Genomic DNA, 25,857 nt, shown 5'->3' on the forward strand with positions numbered 1-25,857 from the left:
TTAAGCAGGAGTATTATAGAACCACAGCCTGTTTTAAGGATGATTGGCTGCAGCTGGGTGACCCCATATATAAGGACGGGCTGACAGACACGCATCACAGCCCTGACGAAGAGGGTAGCCACCCTCGAAACGCGTTGGTTTGTGCCCTCTGCGTACCCGTCCTTTTTTCAAGCTTGTGACGTCACAGAGCTCCGCCCCCCTATCACGCCGTGTCCTCGCTGCTGCTTCCGGCCGGAGCACACGAGGTGCCTAGCGTTCACCCGCTCCTTCGCTACGTGCGGTGCCGTCTCATCTTCCCCGCGCACAGCAAACAGCTATCATCTGGGCAGATCAGGGTACTCAGCAAACGGCACAAGTAAGTTAGATCAAAAAGCACTAATTGGGCTAACTGATCACTTTAACATTACTCTATTAAGCGATCTATGTTATCTATTTTTTTCTATAGTGCCTGATAGAACTAGCAAACCTTGCTCCTACTCTATTCAGCCAGCAGGGATTACTATAAGCACTCCATCAGTGAAAAAAGCAGTTACAGCCAGAAACTCCATCACAATGCCTACATGAGGGGACACTGGTCCTGTTTACCTCTTTCATATCAATATAAGTAAGTGGAGAGGCATTTTTTACAGCAGAGTTATAATATCACAGTATTAACCATATCTAATTCTACCTGTTTAGCACTGTACCAATGGGCTGCCAATAAGTACCACGGTACCCATCTGAAGGAAATTCCAACATCATAAAAAAACTCCATTATAAAGGAGGATACTGCTCCTGTTCACGTCTTCCACACGAATAGAAGTGGAGAGGCACTTTTACTACTGTGTCATATTATCACAGTCACTTGTATTAATTATATCTAATTCCATCTGTTCAGCACCGTGAAAATGAGCTGTTAGTAAGCACTACGGTACCCATCTGAAGGAAATAGCAACATTCAGAAAACTGTAGTGAGTATAGTCAACCCACTAACTTACAGTTTAGATTTTTACATTATTGATAATCTAATTCTATCAATATATTCCCTCATCAGTGTCACTGACTACTACAAGAAATTACGAATACAACATCACGGGCGAGGCATCTGCTAGATAAACGCCTTAAAATTACTAAGAATATGTTATTAATACTCCATTTAACAGTAAGTATTGGTCTATAATCTCCACCTTTTCTCCCCCCCCCTCTGGTATTTTGTCTACTATAGACCTTGTTGGTCCCATACACCTGCTCAGTATAGCGCGGTAAGGTATACAATTCCACAAATTAGTAAAGAGTTGCAGTAGTCCCGATAAGAATAAATAAGAACGACAAGTAGAATCTTTGCAGCTTCAAATTAAAAAAAAAAAAGGTTGGATTCTGGAGATGTTTTTGAGGTGAAGGTGTCATGAGCAGGTGAGTGGATATAGGTAGGGAAATATAATCCCAAGACAGAGGGCGTGTTGCTTGGGAGTAATGGTAAAACCACTCACAGAAATGGAAAGGTCAGGTTTAGGTCGGTTAGTAGAGGGAGAAAACGCAAGAAGTTTAGCTTTGGAAAGATTCAGTTTCAGCTTCAGGGAGGACATGATTCTAGAGAGAGCAGAAAGACAATCCCTGGTATGCTGTAGCAATGTAGGAGTGATATCAGAACAATCAGTATAGAGATGGTTCTGGAAACCATATCTATTGATGGTTTGTTCAGTGGAGGCAGCTTACAGAGAAAAGAGGAGACAAAGGAATTAACCTTGAGGAAGACAGACAGGAAAGTAAAGAGGAAGAAGAGTCAGCAAAAGGTACACTGAACCTGAACGAGTGGTCAGAGAAGTAGGAAGAGAACCAAGAGAGTGGCGTCCTTCAGACAGATCGTGAGAGCTAAGTGAGGAGGTGGCAGGCCCGGATTGGTAATATAACCAACCGGGCATTTTCCCGCTGGGCCGCTGTCATGTTGGCCGCGGGCGGCAGCGCCTGATCATCTGGCCGCTTGCCAGCTGATGCGGCCACTGGCCTGGCTGTTTCTCCTGCCGCCAGCCCTCTGCGGGCACGGCAGTTATAGTTTTCCAACCCTCCCGCACTGCAGGGAGATAAGCCGCCACGCCCCCCCACGCACCCCATCCTCGCCGTAGCATGAGACCTCCCCCCCGCAGCTACTCACAGCATCGCTTGCCTACTCTCTTCTCTGTTCACAGGACCTGTGATGAGGTCACAGGAGGGGAGGAGTCAGGGGTCACATAATCAGGAGCCATTGTCCAGACCCACATGGTCCTGTGCGCTTAGCCTTGCCTCTTGGTGTCTGCAAGACTCTGCTGTGCTGTTGTCATGGTGCTGGATGAGGTAAGTACCGTATATGTGGGGTCAGGAGGAGTTTACAGGGTAGATGGAGCGGAGCCGCGTGTGTACGAGGTGCACGGAGCGGAGCCGCGTGTGTACGAGGTGCACGGAGCGGAGCCGCGTGTGTACGAGGTGCACGGAGCGGAGCCGCGTGTGTACGAGGTGCACGGAGCGGAGCCGCGTGTGTACGAGGTGCACGGAGCGGAGCCGCGTGTGTACGAGGTGCACGGAGCGGAGCCGCGTGTGTACGAGGTGCACGGAGGGGAGCCGCGTGTGTACGAGGTGCACGGAGCGGAGCCGCGTGTGTACGAGGTGCACGGAGGGGAGCCGCGTGTGTACGAGGTGCACGGAGGCATCTGCTAGATAAACGCCTTAAAATTACTAAGAATATGTTATTAATACTCCATTTAACAGTAAGTATTGGTCTATAATCTCCACCTTTTCTCCCCCCCCCTCTGGTATTTTGTCTACTATAGACCTTGTTGGTCCCATACACCTGCTCAGTATAGCGCGGTAAGGTATACAATTCTACAGTTTTTAGTTTCAAACAGGAACCGACACAGCCCTGTCTCCCTACCTGCTGCATCTGAGCTACTTTTTATAGCTAGGTAGCGCCCGTGTATATTGTAATCTATTTCTTTACTAATTTGTCTCCCTCGTACTAAACTCTTCTCTCCTCGATATAATGCAACGAAAACTTGCCATGCTCATCCACAAAGCTGTCCACACAGCGGTGTCTCCTAACATCCCCTTCATTTTCTCAGCTGTGTCTCCTTACATCCCCTTCATTATCTCGATCTACCACCTTCTGGTTCCCCACATTCTGCTGATGATCAAAGACTAACATCCACCATAATCCCAACCTCCAACTCCCATCTGCAGTTCTTTGCATGTGACTGCCGGTTGTCTGGAATGCACTGCTCTAGATAGTTTAATTGCCAGTATTTCCAGTTTTTAAGAAGTCTTGAAAGCATCTCTGTTTAGACCGATCTATCACCTCACTAATTTAACTATTTCCTGTTTTTTCTCCTTAAATTCTCCTCGTAATCTGGTCCGTTCTATCATCTGTTCCCACAAGCTCCGTTCACTCATTGTCACATTGCATCTGCACATAAATCGGTACCAGCTCGTGACCGGGTCATGAGGCTCTACTTGAACACCTTTATTTATTATAAAGATAGCTGGACTATACACAAAATAATTTTTACCTTGGGTGTCCGCAATTTCGGTATAGATTTTAGCTTGTGAGCAGGGCCCTCACTCCTCTTGTTTAAATTTGAGTTGTTACTCTGTAACATATTGTTTGCACATGTCTCCTATGAATGGCAAATGACTGCAGAATATATATTGGTTATAGAAGTAAATTATAGTAGTTTATATACAGTCAGTGTATCTGTTTCTGCCCAAGAAGACTGCAAAGGACCTCATTACAAGGTACATAAAGGTTCTCCAAACCCTTTAATTTCCGCAAGGTGAATGGACCATGTATTGTGTATGGGGGCCTGTTGGCTCGCCTGACACGTGATGTTTCAGGAGATGAGGATTGACAGTTTACATTTTTTCACCCAATCCATTTATCCAGAGTCTGGCAGCAGCTTACTCAGCTTTTCCAATGGAGTACACATGAACACTTGACTGAGCTGCAGGGTTGTCAGCACTTGAGATATACACTTTTCATAAAATTAAAGGGAACACTACAATACCACATCCTGATATCACTGAATGAAATATTCCAGTTGCAAACCTTTATTATCTACATAGTGCAATGCATTGAGAACAATAAAACAAAAATCATCAATGTGAATCAAATTTAATATCCCATGGAGGTCTGGATATGGAATGATATTCAAAATCAAAGTGGAAACTCAAATTACAAGTTGATCCAATGTCTGTAGAAATGCCTCAAGAAAAGGAAATGATGCTCAGTAGTGTGTGTGGCCTCCACGTGCTGTGTGACCTACCTACAATGCCTGGGCATGATCCTGATGAGGCGGTGGATGTTCTCCTGAGGGATCTCCTCTCAGACCTGGATTAAAGCATCGTCAACTCCTGGACAGTCTGTGGTGCAACTTGGTGTTGGTGGATGGAAAGAGATATCATGTCCCATATGTCCTCAATTGAATTCAGATCTGGGCAGCGGGCAGGCCAGTCCATAGCATAAATTCGTTCATCATGCAGGAGCTGCTGACACACATGAGCCACATGAGGCCTAGCATTGTTATGCATCAGAAGGTACCCAGGGCCTAGTGCACCTGCATATGGTCTCACAATCTCATCCCAGTACCTAATGGCAATCAGGGTACCTCTGGCCAGCACATGAAGGGCTATACGGCCCTCTAAAGAAATGCCTCCCCATGCCATTACTGAAACCCTGCCAAAACAGGTCATTCTGGATGATGTTGCCAGCAGCAGAACACTCTCCACGGCATCTTCAGACTGTCACATGTGCGCAGTGTGAACCTGCTCTCATCCATGAACAGCACAGGGTGCCATTGTCGAATCTCCCAATCTTGGTGTTCTCTGGCAAATGCCAATCTCTCTGCATGGTGTTGGGCTTTAAGCTCAACACCCACTTGTGGACATCGGGCCCTCATACCGCCCTCATGGAGTCTGTTTGTGACAGTTTGAACAGATACATGGATGTTAGTGGCCTGCTGGAGGTCATTTTGCAGGGCTCTGGCACTGCACCTCTTGTTCCTCCTTGCACAAAGGAGGAGGTAGCTGTCCTGCTGAGTTGTTGCCCTCCTATGGTCCTCTTCACGTCTCCTGGTGTACTGGCTTGTTCCCTGGTATCTGCTCCATGTTCTGGACACTGTGGTTGCAGACACCGCTATCTTTCTTGCCACAGCTCACATTAATGTGCTATCCTAGATGAGCTGCACTACCTGAGCAACTTCTGTAGATTGTAGACATTGCCTCATGCTACTGTACCTCTAGGGGTGAGCCCAATGACAAAATGCAAATGTTACCAAAACAGCCAAAAAGGATGAAAACAGAGAAATGGTCTGTGGTCACCTCCGGCAGAACCACTCTTTTATAGGGGTTGTATTTTTTAATTGCCTATCATTTCTACCATTGTTTGTTCCATTTGCACAACAGCAGGAGAAATTGATTGACAATCAGTGTCGCTTCATAACTGGACAGGTGATTGACTTGGAGTTACATTGTGTTTAAGTATTCTCTTTATTTTTTTGAGCAGTGTATATATAATATACAGTATACGTTGCTGATTAATTCCAGACTACACTGTACCTTCATTTTGCTCTCTACATTACTTCAAATCAGTACAGATTCTTTCCTGTAGTTCATGTACTATCCTTATTGTATTTTTATGCAGCCTGTTCTCTCAGCCCTCCCTGAGACTATAGATGCTTTTCACTTTTTCGACACTGGAGATCTGTGTAAAACTCGCTCCGTCTACCTTACCCGCTGTTACTTCTAATGGCGCCTTCACACGTCAGTGATTTTTTTTTTTGCACACAAAAAAAATTCAAGTTTCATCAGTATTTTTCATCAGAGAATCCTCAGAATTTGAACCGGTTCAGGTTTTTAGCAGTTTTGTCTAAGTTTGACCTGTTTTTCTCTGGTAAAAAAAAAATGTTTCTTAAGCTTGTCTTAAACAGTCCGTGAAAAGCAGACAACCATTTGGCATCCATGTACTGTCCTTTTTTTTTTTTTTTTTTTTTCTCTCATGGATTTATAGATTTGCACTGACGGGTTTGATCCGATACTCTGATCAACATCTGACAATCCTCCATGCTTTTTTTGGACTACTTGGTCCGAGGAAAATAAATAAAATGTGAGCTACTCTATAGTCTATAGCGGATACGATTGCTATCTGTGAAAAATATGGTTCTCTCTTGTACAAGAAGAACTGATGTCTCAAAGAGCCACAACACTGGGAAAAGAAAGGTGAGCGCAGATGCATCAGAACTGAGCAGGAGCTCTGACTGATTTGTAACATTTGTGCAAAAGCACTTAATGTTTCTTGTGCTGGCTAATTCCCTTTAAGTCTTTAGCTACCTACAGTGGGTACGGAAAGTACTCAGACCCCTTTAAATTTTTCACTCTGTTTCATTGCAGCCATTTAGTATATTCAAAAAGTTGTTTTTTTCCTCAGTAATGTGCACTCTGCACCCCATCTTCACTGAAAAAAAAATGTAGAAATTTTTGTAAATTTATTAAAAAAGAAAAACTGAAATCACATGGTCATAAGTATTCAGACACTTATATTTAAGTCACATGCTGTCCATTTCCTTGTGATCCTCCTTGAGATGTTTCTACTCCTTCATTGGAGTCCAGCTGTGTGTAATTAAACTGATAGGACTTGATTTGTAAAGGCACACACCTGTGTATATAAGACCTCACAGCTCACAGTGCATGGCAGACCAAATGAGAATCATGAGGTCAAAGGAACCGGCCAAGGAGCTCAGAGACAGAATTGTGGCAAGACAAAAAGAGTTTCTGCAGTGCTCAAGGTTCCTAAGAGCACAGTGGCCTCCATAATCCTTAAATGGAAGAAGTTTGGGACCACCAGAAGTCTTCCTAGTCCTGGCTGTCCAGCCAAACTGAGCAATCGTGGGAGCCTTGGTGAGAGAGGTAAAGAAGAACCTCAAGATCACTGTGGCTGAGCTCCACAGATGCAGTTGGGAGATAGAAGAAAGTTCCACAAAGTCAACTATTACTGCAGCCCTCCACCAGTCGGGCCATTATGGCAGAGTGGCCCAACGGAAGCCTCTCCTCAGTGCAAGACATATGAAAGCCCGCATAGAGTTTGCAGCCATTCAGACCCATTTGTGTCAACTTCTGTGCATGTTATCAGGCCCAAATCACCAGGGTATGTAAACTTTTGATCAGGGTCATTTGGATGTTTTGGGTTGTCCTTATGATTTACAAAAAGAAAGCACAGTAGTTTGACAATAAATGGCTTCACCCAACCACTAACCATAAGTGGAGAAAGAGTTTTGGTGGCGTTATTCATATTCTCCAAAGGCCAAGAAAGCAAAAATTCTGCAGGGGTATGTAAACTTTAGAGCACAACTGTATGTGTTGGGAATGGTGCAGCTACTGTCTGATACATGCTTTTGTGTCAGCATGTATCAGCTGTCAGGTTCCCTTTAAACCAATCCACTATTTTTTATTTTACTCTTTGAAACCTTTTAGAATCCAACTATTTCCGTTTTTCAAGGGATTATGCATAGAATGAAGACCACTATAGGCTTTCAGTAAACTCTCTGATCCCCTTTCCTGCCTTACATCTTTAAATGTACACTTGATTATTATGTAAGCGGAGGAATATTTTTAATTTCCAGTTGAGGTACATTAGTAATCTATCAGAGGATAAGAGGAGACCGTAACGCTCTGTACGTTTTCATACAGTCTAGGTTTGGCAATTATATTTCACTGTCACTACAAATTAATTGAATCATCATCAAAAAAGCCTCCTCTTGAGCCGACGCGTTTTATGTTAGTTTTCTTTCTAATCAAAATGAAGTAAAATCCATAAATGCTAATGCCACTAGATATTATATGATTAGATTAGAATAAAATGAAAATGAATGAATCTTTGTGGTTTTATTTATATCCTGTAAGTATACCGATTTATAATGGACATGTCAGGCAGGGCTTCGAATTGCAAAATGTTCAGTTCTAGTTAATAGAAGCTCATTGGGTCTAGATACAAATAAAGAAAACATTGAGATCTGTATGATGTCAGTAATAAGAAAATCAAATAAGCGATGCTACGAGTTGTTTTTTAATCTCAGTCCTAATTTACCAGTAGGCAACTGGAATGGTACTGTAGCATCGGACCAAATTTGTTTTCAAAATATTCCAGAATGTTGCATTTCTCTTCATGCGGCCGCTGGAAGGGGGAAAAAAAATGAACTAATTTGATGCCAAAATAATTTTTATAGATTACTATGCAATGCATGATCTCCATGCATCAGTTGCTGCACCAGACTGAAAGAAGAGCCAGATAAAAATGTTGCATGCGCTATTTTTTTAAATTTTTTATTTGTCTGTGGACTAGACTGGTGTAGTTTGCCATCACTTATGGCTCTGGCACGCAGCATCTAAGTTATGAAGAATATCTCTGCAAAAATGTATTTTTTTTTTTTACCTCGTATGTTCTCTCTAGTATATTGAAAAACAAAACCAATGATATAAGGGGGATATGAAGCCTTCTATAAAAAGTGTCTGCAGAATACCTCTGGTGAAAATCTTTGCAGTCAGTGTTTGTATTCCGCAAAGGGAGCCTATTGTATCGACCCAAACGGACGGTAAATCTAAACCCAGAGCCTTGTAGGGGATGTTGCCCCTATAAAACAAAAATTAAGAAATTATGCCTTTTTAGTTTTTAAATCATTGCTTCCTTTTCCAGGAACTGAAATTTATTCAAAGATGTTAATTGGATGCTTTGTGCACCCTGGGTGTGGCTAAAAGACGCATTTCACTGGTTATTCATGATCCACATTCCCCGTTGGTGATTGACAGCTTTGACACCGCCTGAAGAAAGCTCTGTTTGCGCCGAAATTTCAAGCAAGTCCATCACTAGTGATGGGGTCGAGATGTGTAAATTCTGTTCTGGACGGCGTACTTAGTATATTCGATTAAACTTTAGACGCTCGTTTTCTTTGCAAAGTCTTGACTGAAATAAAAAAATACTGCTTATCTAGACTAAATGTGTCTCTGTTTTCAGAATCGATGGGTGTCCGGGTGGTTAAACCGCCAGTAATCAACTTAAGGCCGGGGTGCAATGCGAGAAACTCTCCTCAATACCCGACATGTCTATGCAGCTGAACGCTCCGGTCCAAACCGCCGGCGGCAGTGACGGGTATTGAGGCGAGAGATTCGCATTGCACTCGCAAGTGTGACCCCGGCCTAATGTGAAATAACGTACTAATTTGGAAAAACCCCTGTAATAGACAAGAGAAGAAAGTGTGACTATATGATCAGACTACACAGTGTTTGTAGTCTGTAACCATGGAGACGCACTTTGATTCTATTCACGGACGAATTCTACAGCTGCTACATTTCCGATGCAATGCGTTGGAAAGGTGAACATGTCCTTTTAATAATGAACCTGCGCGACATATAATGCAAGATGTTCCTTAAAAATACAGCCACGATTTTGCATCAACTTATGAAGCCACCCTATTAATAAATGAGTTCAATAAGAGTGATAAATAGGGTTATTGATACTTTGTCTCCAAACTTGTTTGTTTTTTGTGATTTGCTCTTTTGACCTGAGATTACGGTATATTACTTTACTGTTTCTAAAATAGTTTTTAAATATTTTTTTTTCTTGCAATTTTGATTGCAATTTTAGAAAATGGAAAAAAAAAATCTACTTCCGCTCGGCCTTTCTTTGTGTACTGATTTGTCTGAATGGGCTCACGACAAGGCGCACAGAACAGATGTGTTGTTGGATACTGTTGCTAACACAGAACACTTTCATTGTCCTTCTAGCCAAGAACTGTTGGCAGTAAGATCCGTGTGGGGCCTTTATATAGTGTGAAACGGTTGCGCAGCCACATGTAGTCCCCCAGTGCAATATTCACGCAGTGCACTACCAGTACAGTCTGGATTACTGCAGATTAGTACTTGTAATCTTCCCTAGTGCACCTATTAGTGATCAATACTCTCATTACCTTCTGTTTAATTATCTCACTATGCCCTCCAATATGAAGAGTATTTTTGGGGAATGTGATATTCGAAAATTACCTACTGTTTAAATCAGGTTTTTTTTATATAAAATTTTTTAGAATTTATTTTGGTTTTTACATTTTTCATATCCCAATTTATACTTAAGAAATAAAATATGATTTTTTTTCTTACTGGCTACTAGGTCTTATAACGCTAGGTGATGGTCAAAGCTCACTTCCTCCCCCCTCCCTACACAATGATCTTTGCCTTGATGAGAGAAAGCCCATTAAATACTTCAATAATATTCAGTATGGTCTGGGTCAGTCTATTGCTGCAATAGGAGAGTAGAGTCCAATATAAAAAATTGCAAGTTTTTCTTTTTAGATGTGAATCTTTTTTTTATTACATTTTTGATTTAAAAAATGGGTTATTTTGTGATGGACAATTCCTTTAAAGGGGTTCATATACCTTCTATACCTATAAAAAGGACCTTTCACAATTTTTTTTTCATGTTGATCTGAACATACTATGTACTAGTGGCTGCAGAAAGGAATAAAACATGTTTTTTTGCCTTTCCATTACAAAAATATTAGCAATAAAAGTATTTTGGCGTCTAAAGCGTTAACATCCACTTGGACTTAACTAAAGTTATCAGATAGTTTTCACTGGGGGTGTGTACTAATTCTCCCTGTAAGTGGGTGTTATCAGGTAGTTTTCACTAAAGGCATGTACTTCTTCATCCTGGTAATCTCTCTGGGTATTGTAGTTCCCCCATCCCCTTTATTAATTTTGTTGCCCTCCTTTGTACTCTCTAGTTCCATTATATCCTTCCTGAGCACCGGTGCCCAAAACTCTACACAGTACTCCATGTGCGGTCTAACCAGGGATTTGTACAGAGGCAGTATAATGCTCTCATCATGTGTATCCAGATCTCTTTTAATGCACCTCATGATCCTGTTTGCCTTGGCAGCCGCTGCCTGGCAATGGCTGCTCCAGGTAAGTTTATCATTAACTAGGATCCCCAAGTCCTTCTCTATGTCAAATTTACCAAGTGGTTTCCCGTTCAGCGTCTAATGGTGATATTGTACTTAATTCTGTACTTAATATATCATATCCTGGTATATATCGTCCCCTTATCCCCATCCTGGTATGCATGGCCACCTCATCCCTATCCTGGTATACATGGCCCCCTCATCCCCATTCTGGTATGCATGGCCACCTCATCCCTATCCTGGTATACATGGCCCCCTCATCCCCATTCTGGTATGCACAGCTCCCTCATCCCCTTCCTGGTATGCACAGCCCCCTCATCCCTATCTTGGTATGTATGGCCCCCTCGTCCTCATCCTTGTATGCATGGCCCCTTCATCCCTAGTGTGGTAAGCATATCTCCCTTATCCCTAGCCTGGTAGACATGGCTCCCCTCATCCCTATCCTGGTAGGCATAGTCCACCTCATCCCTATCCTGGTAGGCATAGTCCACTTCATCCCTATCCTGGTAGGCATGGTCCACCTCATCCCTATCCTGGTATGCAGGGTCTCGATCTCCATCCTGGTATGCACAACCCCCATCAGAAAAACATTTAAAAAAAAAACACAATCCATCCTATTTACCTTCCTGTTCTCCTTCGCAGCGTCTTGTTCCGATGCCAGCAGTTGATTTATGCTTGTAAGCAGCGCATGACAGGGACGTCATGCGCTGTTTGCAAGCCGAGGACACCTGCCGGAATATGCTCATGGAGAGCAGTAAATATTCATTGCTCTTTAATAGCGAGCACAGTGTTAGCCACAGCCGCCGGCTTCCTGTAGGTGCCAGGCATTCATGTGTGCCCGCTACTAACGGGAATGAATATTCACTGTATTCCACGCCTATGGGAATGGAGAGCAGAGAATATTCATTGCCTTAACTTGCAGACACATGCGAAAGCCTGGCAGCTGCAGGAAGCTGGTAGCTGTGGCTAACACTGTGCTCGCTATTAAAGAGCAATGAATATTAACTGCCCTTCACGCCCATGGGCGTGGAATGCAGTGAATATTCATTTCTCTTTAGCAGTGGGCACAGGAGTTAGCCGCAGCCGCCGACTCCTGCATCCTTTGACCCACTGCTCCGCCTCTGCCGCTCCCCCCACCTTCCCACCACAGCCAGAGCAGGTACATCCGGACTATAAAATGCACCCCCCATTTTCCTCCACATTTTTGGAGGAAACAAGTGCGTCTTATAGTCCAACATATACGGTAACTCATTAAATGTCAAATACTTTCATAGCTAATATCTTCGCTACGAGGCAAAAAAATACATTCCCCTCTGCAGCCGCTATTACAGCGTGTGTCCAGTTCAAAGCGAAAAATTTGGTGAAAGGTCCTCTTTAAGAACAAATTGACTGGGCATATTCAAATCCTCCCCAGACAGATTTTTCATTCTCCCAACATGTGCTTTCGGGGAAGAATGGGGTCACCGCCATACACTTTTGACGGACAGCTAAAATTGGCGCGACATTGAAGCAGCTTTGAAATGGCCATCCTTATGTATTTGATTTCCTGCCATTAGTGTTTATTTCGGTGTCTGTATTGTTGGCTCCTGTTATAGTTGCCTTTCTGTTAACGGGAGTTTTGACCTATGCATGCGAGTTTTGAGAAAGCTGATCATGAGTGATAGGACAGATCAATCAGCTGTTAATTTGTATTAATGTAAAACGCTTACAGCCTGCTTTCATTTACAATAATGCGCTCAGTTGAGAAATGCCGCACACAAGAGTAATGTGCCTTTTTTTCCTTGCAAACAAATGGTCTTGAAAAATTCAAGCATTCATCAAACAGCAATATAATGAGTAAATGTGATTGCTCAGCAGATATTTCCTACTTGTTTGTTGGCCTGACTCTTTGTATGCTGGAAGAAGGACTCTTGCTTTGCAAATGAGATCTCATGTGCCAGGTGGTATAAATCATTTCCATTTTTAGGGGATACTCTGTCTTTTTAGCCTAAAACTGACAATAGTCAAAACAAATTTTAGGGGTCACTGAACACCTGACACTAGTAAATCATTTTGTATTTTCACACGTATATACATATGTAGGGGTGAGACGCCCAAGACCGAAGGCAGAAATATTTCTATTTTGTATTTTTTTCCTCTTCAAACTTAAACTTTCTGATAAGGAATTATATTAACATAACTCGTTGAATTAGAGTTTTTAATACATATTTTTTAATTTTGGGGTAGGACTCCTTTTGTTTACAAATGGGTTACATATGTATTCATGTATATATACAGTTGAAACCAGAAGTTTACATACACTGTATAAAAAGACACTTATGTGTGTTTTTCTCAATATCTGACTTGAAATCAGAATAAATCTTTCCCGTTTTAGGTCAGTTAGGATTACCATAATTATTAATGTTTACCAAATGCCAAAATAATGAGAGAGAATGTTTTAAGGCATTTTTATTACTTACTGCAAAGTCAAAAGTGTACATACATTTTATTAGTATTTGGTACCATTGCCCTTAAACTGAATGACTCGGGTCAAACATTTGGGATATTCTTCCACAAGCTTCTCACAATAGTTGGTTGGAATTTGGGCCCATTCCTCCTGACAAAATGATCCAGGTTTGTAGGTTGCCTTGCTTTCACCCAACTTTTCAACTTTTCCCGTAAATTTTCAATAGGATTGAGATCAGGGCTTTGTGATGGCCACTCCAAAACATTGACTTTGTTATCCTTAAGCCACTAAGTTACCATTTTGGCAGTATGCTTCTGGTCATTGTCCATTTGGAAGGCCTGTTTCCGCCCAAGCTTTAACTTCCTGGCTGATGTCTTGAGATGTTGCTTCAGTATTGCAACGTAATCCTCTTTTCTCATGATGCCATCTATTTTGTGAAGTGTACCAGTCCCTCCTGCAGCAAAACAACCCCAAAACATGATGCCGCCACCCCCGTGTTTCACAGATGGAGTTTTTAGGCTTCCAAGCTTCTCCCTTTTTCCTCCATACGTAACGATGGTCATTATGCCCAAAAAGTTAAATTTTAGTTTCATCAGACCACAGGACATATCTAAAAAAAATTAAGGTCTTTGTTCCTGTGTGCATTTGCAAGCATTAATCTGGCTTCTTTGTTTTTGTTTTTTTTTTGGAGTAAAGGCTTCTTCCTGGCAGAGTGGTCTTTAACCCCTTTCTGACATCCAACGTACTATCCCGTCCATGGGACCTGGGACCCTATGCCCATGGACGGGATAGTACGTCTACCGCGATCAGCGGCGCCCACGTGGTGAGCGCCGCTGATCGCGGCCGGGTGTCAGCTGATTATCACAGCTGACACCCGGCACAATGTGTCAGGGGCGGTCACGGACCGCCCCCGACACGTTAACCCCTTGCACACCGCGATCAAACACGATCGCGGTGTACCGGGGGTTAAAGGGAAGCATCAGCAGGGAGGGGGCTCCCTCCGTGCTTCCCTGAGCCCCCCACGGCAGCGCAATGTGCAGCGCTGCTGCGGGGGGCTCCTTTCCTGCAGGCCCCCGAATCCAAGATGGCGACGGGGGCCTTCGGGGGCCTGCAGGAAGCTGACTTCCTCAGTGCCTGCAAAGCGCAGGCAAGAGGAAGTCTTCAATGCCTGTGACAGATTGTTGATCTGTCACAGTGATCTGTGATGTGACAGATCAGCGATCTGTCACAGGACAGTGATGTCCCACCTGGGACTATTTAATAAAGTTAAAAAAAAAAATAAAAAAAAGTGTTAAAATAAAAAATCGCCAAATAAATTAGAAAAAAAAAAAAATATTCCCCCAAATAAATCCATTTTTTGGAAATAATAAAAAAAAAAACAATAAAAGTACACATATTAGGTATCGCCGCGTCCGTAACGACCCGCCCTATAATACTGTCCCATTAGTTAACCCCTTTTGCGAACCCCTTAAAAAATAAAAAAAAACGAAGCAAAAAATAATGATTTATTATCATACCGCCAAACAAAAAGTGTAATAACGCGCGATCAAAAAGACGCATATAAATATCCATGGCACCGCTGAAAACGTCATCTTGTTCCGCAAAAAATGAGCCACCACACAGCATCATCAGCGAAAAAATTAAAAAGTTATAGCTCGCAGAATAAAGCGATGCAAAAAGTTATTTTTTATATAAAATAGTTTTCATTGCATAAAACCGACAAAACATAAAAAAAGACATAAATGAGGTATCGCTGTAACCGTACTGACCCGAAGAATAAAACCGCTTTAGCAATTTTACCGCACGCGGAACGGTGTAAACACACTCCCCCAAAAGAAATTCATGAAACGCTGGTTTTTGTTCATTCTGCGTCCCAAAAATCGGAATAAAAAGCGATCAAAAAATGTCACGTGCCCGAAAATGGTACCAATAAAAACGTCAACTCGTCCCGCAAAAAATAAGACCTCACATGACTCGGTGGGTCAAAATACGGAAAAATTATAGCTCTCAATATGTGGTGATGCAAAAACTATTTTTACAATAAAAAGCGTCTTTTAGCGTGCGACAGCCGGCAAATATAAAAACCGCCATAAATAGTAAATCAAACCCCCCGTTATCACCCCCTTAGTTAGGGAAAAATAATAAAATAAAAAAATGTATTTATTTCCATTTTTCCGTTAGGTCTAGGGTTAGGGTTAGGGCTGAGATTAGGGTTAGGGGTGTGTTGGGGTTCGGGTTGGAGTTAGAATTGGGGGGTTTCCACTGTTTGGGCACATCAGGGGCTCTCCAAATGCAACATGGCGTCTGATCTCAATTCCAGCCAATTCTGAGTTGAAAAAGTCAAATGGTGCTCCTTCCCTTCCAAGCTCTGCCATGCACCCAAACAGTGTTTTACCCCCACATGTAGGGTATCAGCCTACTCAGGACAAATTGCAAAACAATTTTTGGGGTCCAATTTCCTTAGGAAAATAAAAAATTGGGGGGCAAAAATATCATTTTTGTGGAAAAAAATGATTTTTTTATTTTCACGTCCGAGCGTTATAAACTTCTGTGAAGCACTTGGGGGTTCAAAGTGCTCACCACACATCTAGATAAGTTCCGTGGGGGGTCTAGTGTCCAAAATGGGGTCACTTGTGGGGAGTTTCAATAGTTTAGGTACATCAGGGGCTCTCCAAACGCACATGACACCCGCAGACCATTCCATCAGAGTCTGCATTCCAAAACGTCACTGCTTCCCTTCCGAGCCCCGACGTGTGTCCATACAGTAGTTTTCTCCCACATATGGGGTGTCAGCGTACTCATGTCAAATTGGACAACAACTTTTGGGGTCCAATTTCTCCTGTTACCCTTGGGAAAATGAAAAAATTGGGGACTAATTGATCATGTTTGTGGAAAAAATACGATTTTTTTATTTTCATGCCCTGGCATTATAAACTTCTGTGAAGCACTGGGGGGTTCAAAGTGCTCACCACACATCTAGATAAGTTCCTTGGGGGGTCTAGTTTACAAAATGGTGTCATTTGTGGTTGGTTTCCACTGTTTAGGTACATCAGGGGTTTTCCAATCGCGACATGGTGTCCGATCTCAATTCCAGCCAAAAACGTCAAATGGCGCTGCTTCCCTTCCAAGCTCTGCCAAATAGTGGTTTACCCCCACATGTGGGGTATCAGCGTACTCAGGACAAATTGCACAATAACTTTTAGGGTCCTGTTACCCTTGGGAAAATAAAAATTGGGGTGAAAAGATCATTTTTGTGGAAAAAATATGATTTTTTAATTGTACCGCTGTACGTTATAAACTTCTGTAAAGCCCTTGTGGGTTCAAAGTTCTCACCACATATCTAGATAAGTTCCTTGGGGGGTCTAGTTTCCAAAATGGGGTCACTTGTAGGGGGTTTCCACTGTTTAGGTACATCAGGGACTCTCCAAACGTGACATGGCGTCTGATCTGAATTCCAGTCAATTTTGCATTGAAAAAGTCAAACGGCGCTCCTTCCATTCTGAGCTCTGCCATGCGCCGAAACAGTCGTTCCCCCCCACATATCAGGTATCAGCGTACTCAGGACAAATTGCACAATAACTTTTGCAGTCCAATTTCTCCTGTTACCCTTGGTAAAATAAAAAAAATTGAACCTGAAGTATTTTTTTTGTGAAAAAATGTTAATGTTCATTTTTTTTTAAATATTCAAAAAAATTCCTGTGACGCACCTAAAGGGTTAATAAACTTCTTGAATGTGGTTTTGAGCACCTTAAGGGGTGCAGTTTTTAGAATGGTGTCACTTTTGGGTATTTTCTATCATATAGACCCCTCAAAGTGGCTTCAAATGTGATGTGGTCCTAAAAATAAAATGGTGTTGTAAAAATGAGAAATCGCTGGTCAACTTTTAACCCTTATGACTTCCTAACAAAAAAAAATTTTGGTTCCAAAATTGTGCTGATGTAAAGTAAACATGTGGGAAATGTTAGTTATCAAGTTTTTTGTGTGCCGTATCTCTGTGATTTAAGGGCATAAAAATTCAAATTTGGAAAATTGCGAAATTTTCAAAATTTTTGCCAAATTTCCATTTTTTTCACAAATAAACGCAAGTTATTTGAATGAAATTTTACCAATAACATGAAGTACAATATGTCACGAGAAAACAATGTCAGAATCACCGGGATCCATGAAAACGTTCCAGAGTTATGACCTCATAAAGGTACAGTGGTCAGAATTGTAAAAATTGGCCCGGTCATGAACGTGCAAACCACCCTTGGGGGTGAAGGGGTTAAGCCCATGTTGATACAGTACTCATTTCACTGTGGATATTGACACAATCTTGCCAGCTTCCGCCATCATCTTCACAAGATCTTTTGCTTTTGTCCTTGGGTTGATATGCACATGTCAGACCAAAGCACGTTCATTTCTGGGACACAGAACACATCTCCTTCCTGAGCGGTGTGATGGCTGGACATTCCCATCTTGTTTGTACTTGCGTGTAATTGTTCAAATGAACGAGGCACCTTCATGTATCTTGAAATTGTACCCAAGGGTGAGCCAGACTTATGCAAGTCCACAATTCTCTTTCTGATATCTTGGCTGATTTCTTTAGACTTTCCCATAATGCTACACAAAGAAGCAGTGTTTCAGGTGTGCATTAAAATACATCCACTTCCTTTGATTTGATTTCTAGATTACTTAAAAAAATAAATAAATAAATACTTTTTTTTTTACTTTTTTTAGTATTCTAGAAATCAATTCAAAGGAAGTGATGTGCTCAGAGCAGTTGGCACTTCCCTTTTCCTGTTCTTCTCTAATCCTTAATGGATGACTTTTTCAACCTAGAAGCTGGAGAATACTTTGGAAGAAGTTTTGAAACCAGCTCACCTAGTCAGTTCTCGGTGTGCAGAAGAAGGGAAAACTGTGTTGACTACATGTATACATCCAAGCAAAAAAAGTTCCAGCTCCAAAAATTCCTAATTTTTTTTTTCCAAACGTTTAAAACCTTGAATCCAAAATGATGATCAACTCAACACGTTTCAAACACTCACAGGTTTTTTTCTCTGAGCTCATTCTTGGAGAATGCTTTCTTCCCATTGCTACATTGTAACACATATAACTTGCCTTGAGTGATCTTGCAGCTATGGACTTCTAAGGTTTTCGCTGTATACTATATCGTTTACTAAAACACCTAACTCATAAAAATGTGATTTAGAGTGCAGTAATGTGGGATCAATAAGGTATCAGTTTAAGATAACATTCATAGAAAAATCCCCCCCTTATTTTGGTGTTCTGGTACTGTAAAGTGATACATGTGAACTTTAGAACTCATCCATGTAGGGGCACAGGGACGAAATTCTGTGAGTGTGCACAATTTTGAGCAGCACCACCCTCCATTCTCATGCTCATTGGAGTGGTGCACAGATGCAGTAATTGACACAACCGGCAGCTGGATGCGTAAAGTAGCTGGCAGCTTTGTCTTTTTGGTGTCGCCAGTTCCTATGCAGAGTGCATCAGTTCAGATGAGCTGCTGTGCTCTGCATAGTCAACAATGGCAAAGACCATATGCACTACACTCTCCTACTGCTCTGTACCTCACTTGTAATTTTGTGAGTAGAGACGGAGACCTGCTGGGAGAGATGTCCCATATTTAAAGTGTTCCTTCTACAAATAAAGTAGCTATAATTATACCAGTACAATTCACATGCTAGGGGGATAAATGGTTCAGTACTAGACTGGTAGCCTTTACCCGACTCCCTGCCATCAGTCCATGGATTAGGTGAAAGAGTACTTGCATGGGGCGCTAGCAGCTCACCCTATACCATGTCAGTGTCATGTCTGCACGAATCACCATAAAATCCAGGCAGGTTATTTTGCATTTTAACAATCTGAAGGTTGGTTTTGTACAATGAGTAGATATTTCCTCAACTAAATGTGCAAACGAATAGTGGTTATAATACGGATATTATCAGAAAACTGCTTTATTTAATTCAAGATATTTTCTCTTTAAACATTTTTAAGAATTTAAATTTATCATTTAATAAAGCAAATTGGAAACTTGCAGTTTTCATTCTGGCCACTAAGTCCTGTATTCGACTGACACTTTCTATTCTGTAGAGATCACTTCTCAGCATTCTTATTAATACCTACAGGTGCTTCTCACAAAATTAGAATATCATCAAAAAGTTAATTTATTTCAGTTCTTCAATACAAAAAGTGAAACTCGTATATGGTCACTACACACAGAGTGATCTATTTCATGTGTTTATTTCTGTTAATGTTGATGATTATGGCTTACAGCCAATGAAAACCCGAAAGTCATTATCTCAGTAAATTAGAATAAATATCAAAAAACACCTGCAAAGGCTTCTTAAGTGTTGAAAAAAGTCCCTTAGTCTGTTTCAGTACCTCCACAATCATGGGGAAGACTGCTGACTTGACAGATGTCCAGAAGGCAGTCATTGACACACTCCACAAGGAGGGTAAGCCACAAAAGGTCATCGCTAAAGAAGCTGGCTGTTCACAGAGTGTATCCAGGCATATTAATGGTAAGGTGAGTGGAAGGAAAAAGTGTGGTAGAAAAAGGTGCACAAGCAACAGGGATAATTGCAACCTTGAAAGGATTGTTAGAAAAGGCCATTCAATATGGGGGAAATTCACAAGTATTGGACTGCTGCTGGAGTCATTGCTTCAAGAGCCACCACACACAGACGTATCCAGGACATGGGCTACAAGTGTCACATTCCTTGTGTCAAGCCACTCATGACCAATAGACAAGCGCCAGAAGCGTCTTACCTGGACCAAGGAGAAAAAGAACTGGACTGTTGCTCAGTGGTCCAAGGTGTTGTTTTCAGATGAAAGTAAATTTTACATTTCATTTGGAAATCAAGGTCCCAGAGTCTGAAGGAAGAGTGGAGAGGCCACAATCCAAGCTGCTGGAGGTCTAGTGTGAAGTCTCCACAATCAGTGACAGTTTGGTGTTGATAAAACACAGTGGACCTACACCAGCAGATGACATCTCCCCAAAGTCAGTGCAGCAGTCTACCAGGAAATTTTAGAGCACTTCATGCTTCCCGCTGCCGACAAGCTTTTCGAAGATGGAAATGTAATTCTCCAGCAGGACTTGGCACCTGTCCACACTGCCAAAAGTACCAATACCTGGTGTACAAACAACAGTATCACTGTGCTTGATTGGCAGCAAACTCGCCTGACCTTAACTCCATAGAGAATCTATGGGATATTGTCAAGAGGAAGATGAGAGACTCCAGACCCAACAATGCAGACGAGCTGAAGGCTGCTATCAAAGCAACCTGGGCTTCCATAACCCCTCAGCAGTGCCACAGGCTGTTCGCCTCCATGCCACGCCGCATTGTTGCAGTAATTGATGCAAAAGGAGCCCTGATCAAGTATTGAGTGCATTTACTGAACATACATTTCAGTAGGCCAACATTTTGGATTTTTAAAATCAGTTTTCAAGCTGGTGTTATAAAGTATTCTAATTTACTGAGATAATGACTTTTGGGTTTTCATTGGCTGTAAGCCATAATCATCAACATTAACAGAAATAAACACCTGAAATAGATCACACTGTTTTGGAATAACTCAATATAATGAGTTTCACTTTTTGTATTGGAAGAACTGAAATAAATTTAACTTTTTGATCTAATTTAGTGAGAAGCATTTGTATATATGAAAAACCATGAATCCACCATTGACAATAGGCGATAACAGCTCACCTTCTCCTCCTACCTTGCCCAGATCACGAAGCATGACCTAGAATACTGCTATACAAATAAATGCATCATTTACAGACTCCTATCATAGAACGTTAGAGTTGGAAGGGACCTCCTGGGTCATCTGGTCCAACCCCCTGCTCCATACAGGATTCACTAAACCATCCAAGACAGATGTCTGTCCAGCCTCTGTTTGAAGACTTCCATTGAAGGAGAACTCACCACCTCTCATGGCAGCCTGTTCCACTCATTGATCACCCTCACTGTGAAAAAGTTTTTTAGAATATCTAATCTGTCTTCTCCCATTCAGTTTCATCCCATTGCTTCTAGTCTTTCCTTGTGCAAATGAGAATAAAGATGATCCTTCTACAATGTGACAGCTCTTGAGATATTTGTAGACGGCTATTAAGTCTTCTCTGTCTTCTTTTTTGCAAGCTGAACATTCCCAAGTCCTGTAACCATTTTTCTTAGGACAGGGTTAAAAGAAAGGTCACCATTCTGGTCGCTCTTCTCTGAACTTGCTCCAGTTTGTTGATGTTTTTTTAAAATGTGGTGCCTAAAACTGTACACATTATTCCTGATGAAATCTGACCAAAGACGAGTAGAGGGCAATAATGACTTCACATGATCTGGACTGTATGCGTCTGTTAATACATCCCAAAATTGTAGTTGCCTTTTTTGCTGCTGCATCACACTGTTGACTCATGTGCAGTCTGTGAGCTATTAGTATACCCAAGTCTTTTTCACATGTGCTGTTGCTTAGCCCTATGGTTCATGTGGCTGCTATAATGAAAACAGAATGAAAACCTCTACAAGTGGGAAAAAATGCAGGTAAAAAAAAAAAGTTTAGTTAGAAAAAAATATTTACCATCTATTTATAAAAAGGTAAAATTGTGACATTTTTGATAAACCTAATGTTGAATATGAAATTAATAAATTGCACAACAGACTTTTTTTTCTTATTTAACTCCACTGACACTTAGGTTGATACTTTGTAATGTTACTTTTAATACACGGACTAAGAAATGTCAGCCGCTTTTTAGGTAATGATCCCTCAACAATGATGTATCTGTTCTCTCCTGTGAGAGAATCTTTGAATCTATGACTTTCGTAGCTTAGATTAAGTTTATTAAATGGATGCAATTTTTTTTGCTTTCGTCTTAAATAGCTACTGACAAGGTCATTAATTTAACGAAATACAACATTTTGTCTTCCAAGTGTTACTATTGAAATTAAAAATGGATGTTGCATCTTAATCTAAAGCGTCTGGCAAATGTTATAAAGTAGCAAATTAATTACCATCCCCGTTTGACAACACCTCCAGTGTTTAGCATCTTCACCCATTCTGTTTGCTTATTATTAATAGTCATAAGCTTTTATATCAAGACCCTGGTGTATTTGTGCGATCAAACATTGTTCTTTAAGACAAGCTTGCATCCGCCCATTGATGTCATATTTGCACATTCAGTTTTTTCTCCTTTTAAAGTGACCAAAAACTAAAGAAAATAAAAAAGCGTAATATTATGGGGACTATCTTTAACGCCATCCCTCCTGGGCATTTTTTATTTTAAGATTTCTTACCCTCCTTTTTTTTCCAAAGTTCATAAGTTTATTATTCAAACAACCTAGCGTATGAGGGCTCGTTTTTTTTTTTTTTTGCAGGACAAGTTGTAGTTTTGAGTGGTGGTATCCATTTTTGCCATACAATGTTCTAAAAAAAAAAAACCTTTTCTCCCCCCTCAATGGAGGTGGTATTTGTTGCCCTTTCTCATTCTCGGGTCTTCTACCAGAGGCCTGGGAGTTTGAGGGTTCTGCGCAGGATCTTAGTTGTTCCCAGCATTACGCTTTTCTGGACAGAGAGCTCAGATGTTGCTTCTGGGATCTGTTGTAGACCTTTTTCTAACTTAGGGATCACTGCTCCAAGTTCTCCTATCACCACTGGAATCACTGTTGCCTTCACCTCCCACATCTTCTCCAGATCTCCTTTTGAGGCCCTAGTATTTCTCCAGCTTCTCATATTCCTTCTTTCTGATGTTGCTGTCACTTGGCACTGCTACATCTATTATCATTGCTGTCTTCTGATCCTTGTCTGCTATCACAATGTCTGGTTGGTTAGCCAACACCTGATTATCTCTCTGGAACTTGAAGTCCCACAGGATTTTAGCCCTTTCATTTTCCACCACTTTTTCTGGGGTCTCCCACCTGAACTTAGGGGGGGCTTAGCCCATATGCTGTGCAGACGTTCCTGTATACAGTTCCCGCTACTTGGTTGTGGTGTTCAGTATACGCTGTTCCTGCTTGCATTTTGCATCCTGCCACTATGTGTTGGACGGTTTCTGAGGAGTCTTTGCATAGTCTGCACCTTGGGTCTTGTCTTGTGTGGTAGATTCCTGCTTCTATGGATCTTGTACTTAGTGCTTGCTCTTGTGCCGCTATGATTAGTGCCTCTGTGCTGTCTCGGAATCCAGCTTTCTCCAACCGTTGGTAGGATTTCTCCATGTCAGCCATCTCCATTATCTGTCGGTGGTACATCCCATGCGGCTTGTCTTGCCATGGCGCTTCATGTTCCTGTTTTTCCTTCCAGATGTTGTTGCTGCCTTAGGCTTTCTCTCAGCATCTCATCTTTTGGTGACATTCTTCTGATGTATTCCTGAATACTCCTTGTTTCATCCATGATGGTGGCTTGGACACTTATCAAGCTTTTACCACCCTCCTTTCTGTTGGTATACAGTCTTTGGGTGCTAGACTTAGGGTGGTGACCTCCATGCATTGTGAGGAGCTTTTCGTGTCTTCACATCTGCAGCTTCCATCTCTTCTTTTGGCCATCACACTATGCCAGCAGGGTCTCTGATAACTGGCAGGGCATATGTATTCATGTCACGGATTTTATTCTTCCCATTGAGCTGGCTCTTCAGGATCTGTCTTACCCTTTGATGGTATTTGGATGTTGCTGCTTTCCTTGCCTCCTTATCATGGTTACCATATCCCTGTGGATGCTGAGGTACTTGTAGCATGTCTGTACATCTGCTATATGCCCTGCTGGTAATTCCACTCCATCGGTCTTGACTACCTTGCCTCTCTTTATTACCAACTGGCTGCACTTCTCCAGTCCGAAGGACATCCCAATGTCTTCACTGTAGATCCTTGTCAGGTGAATCAGTGAATCGATGTCTCGTTCATTTTTCACATACAGCTTGATATCATCCATGTAGAGGAGGAGGCTAATGGTTTTTCCATCCTTGAACTTGTATCCACAGCCAGACTGTAATTATCTGACTGAGGGGGTTCAAGCCTATGCAGAACAGCAATGGGGACAACACATCACCTTGGTATATGCCACATTTGATGGTCACTTGTGCTAGTTGTCTTGAGTTGACTTCTAATGTTGGTCTCCATAGCCCCATTGACTTTCTGATGAAGGTTCTTAATTTCCTGTTGACTTTGTAGAGAGCCAAGCATTCACAGATCCATGTGTGTGGCATTGAGTCATAGGCTTTCCTGTAGTCAATCCAGGCTGTGTTGAGATTGGTCTGTCTGGATCTTGAGTCTTGAGCGACTGCTCTATCTTCTTGGAGCTAGTGCTTTGAGCCTCTGGTGTCGGTCCCGATGCCTTTCTGAGCTGGATTCATGTACTAGTTCATATGGTTCTGTAGCTTGGTGGCTGTGATGCCTGACAGGAGTTTCCATGTTGTTGTGAGTCAGGTTATTGGGTGGTAGTTGAATGGAACTGTTCCTTTATGAGAATCCTTAAAGATCAGCATTGTTCTACCTTGTCTTAGCCAAGCTGGGTGGTGGCCTTCTTCTAGCAGTTGGTTCATCTGCTTTGCCATGCGTTCATGTACCGCTGTTAATTTCTTTGGCCTTCTAGCAGTTGGTTCATCTGCTTTGCCATGCGTTCATGTACCGCTGTTAATTTCTTTAGCCAGTAGGTGTGGATCATGTCTGGGCCAGGTGCTGTCCAGCTCTTCATGTTCTTGACCCGCTGTTGGATGTCTTCTTCTGTAATGGTGACTGGTTCTTGCTCTAGGTGGTTGCTGTGTTTCATTCTCAGATCTTGTAACCACATTGCACTGGTGTGTGTGTTTTTTCCTTCTCCCATATGTTCCCCCAGTATTGTTCAGTCTCTGCTACTGGTGGAGTTGCTACCTTTGTGCTGTTACTCTGTAGTTGGGAGTACACTTTGGATGGTCCTTTGGAGAACAGGGCATTTATTTTCTTGGCCTCAGCTTCTCTAGTGTATCTCCCGAGTCTTGCAGCGAGTACTGTGAGCTTTTGTTTAGCCCTCTCTAGGGCTTCAGCTGGGGACATGTCTTTGTACTTGTCCAGCTTGGTCTTATTCTTGATCTTTACACCTTTCAGTATTTCTGTTAGTTGGCTGACTTCCCTTCGTGTCACCTTGATCTTTATCTCTAGTCTTCTTTTCCAAGGGGGGCACATATTTCTGTTGTTCTTGCTGGTTGTATAGCCAAGCATTTCCATGATTGCTGAGGCAGTAGCATACACTCACTGGCCACTTTATTAGGTACACCATGCTAGTAACGGGTTGGACCCCCTTTTGCCTTCAGAACTGCCTCAATTCTTCGTGGCAGAGATTCAACAAGGTGCTGGAAGCATTCCTCATAGATTTTGGACCATATTGACATGATGGCATCACACAGTTGGCGCAGATTTGTCGGCTGCACATCCCTGATGCGAATCTCCCGTTCCACCACATCCCAAAGATGCTCTATTGGATTGAGATCTGGTGACTGAGGAG

General features: G+C 42.0%; 1 protein-coding gene and 1 long non-coding RNA gene across 6 annotated transcripts in view; both read left to right on the plus strand.

The window, feature by feature from the left end:
• Positions 1–25,857, plus strand: part of INPP5A (inositol polyphosphate-5-phosphatase A) — a 485,401-nt gene that overhangs the window by 309,279 nt on the left and 150,265 nt on the right. The gene's annotated exons all lie outside the window — the stretch shown is intronic.
• LOC141049714 (uncharacterized) lies at positions 758–1,136 on the plus strand. The gene is made up of 3 exons (XR_012220421.1): positions 758–801; positions 878–950; positions 1,034–1,136. It is a non-coding gene; the product is annotated as an uncharacterized lncRNA (long non-coding RNA).

This window comes from Dendrobates tinctorius, unplaced genomic scaffold (genome assembly GCF_039654945.1).
Source record: "Dendrobates tinctorius isolate UK_male_01 unplaced genomic scaffold, ASM3965494v1 ptg000147l, whole genome shotgun sequence".
NCBI classification, from domain to species: Eukaryota; Metazoa; Chordata; class Amphibia; order Anura; family Dendrobatidae; genus Dendrobates; species Dendrobates tinctorius.